Genomic DNA, 652 nt, shown 5'->3' on the forward strand with positions numbered 1-652 from the left:
GGATGTTGCTCCCCGGTGTCCCTCTGGGCCGACCCGACACAACCGGGTGGAGAGGTCCACTGGTCAAAGCCCGTCCGTGCAAAGTCAAAGGGCTAGATCCCGTGGTCAACCGCTCCAGGGTTAGGCGGGACGGGGGCCCTGGGGGGGTAGCAATGCCACCGGAGCGTCGTACCGGGCCCTCATACATGCGGGGTGGTGTTGTGGCATGTCCAAGAGGCGGCACGCATCTCTGGTGCATGGCCCCCGTCACAGACGGCGCCGCCGCCAGCACCTGGAGGGGGAGAACGGACGAGTTGGGTCTACACGGAGTGGATTTAGCTGTGGGTTTGGCCCGGATGTTGCTCCCCGGTGTCCCTCTGGGCCGACCCGACACAACCGGGTGGAGAGGTCCACTGGTCGAAGCCCGTCCGTGGGAAGTCAACGGGCTAGATATGTGGTCAAACACTACAGGGTTAGGCGGGACGGGGGCCCTGGGGGGGGGTAGCAATGCCACCGGAGCGTCGTACGGGGCCCTCATACATGCGAGGTGGTGTTGTGGCATGTCCGAAGAGGCGACACACGTCTCCGGGGCGTGGCCCCCCTCACGAACGGCCCTGCCGCCGGCACCGGGAGGGGGGAAACGGACGCGTTGGGTCTACATGGAGTGGATGTA

This window comes from Triticum dicoccoides, chromosome 3A (genome assembly GCF_002162155.2).
Source record: "Triticum dicoccoides isolate Atlit2015 ecotype Zavitan chromosome 3A, WEW_v2.0, whole genome shotgun sequence".
NCBI classification, from domain to species: Eukaryota; Viridiplantae; Streptophyta; class Magnoliopsida; order Poales; family Poaceae; genus Triticum; species Triticum dicoccoides.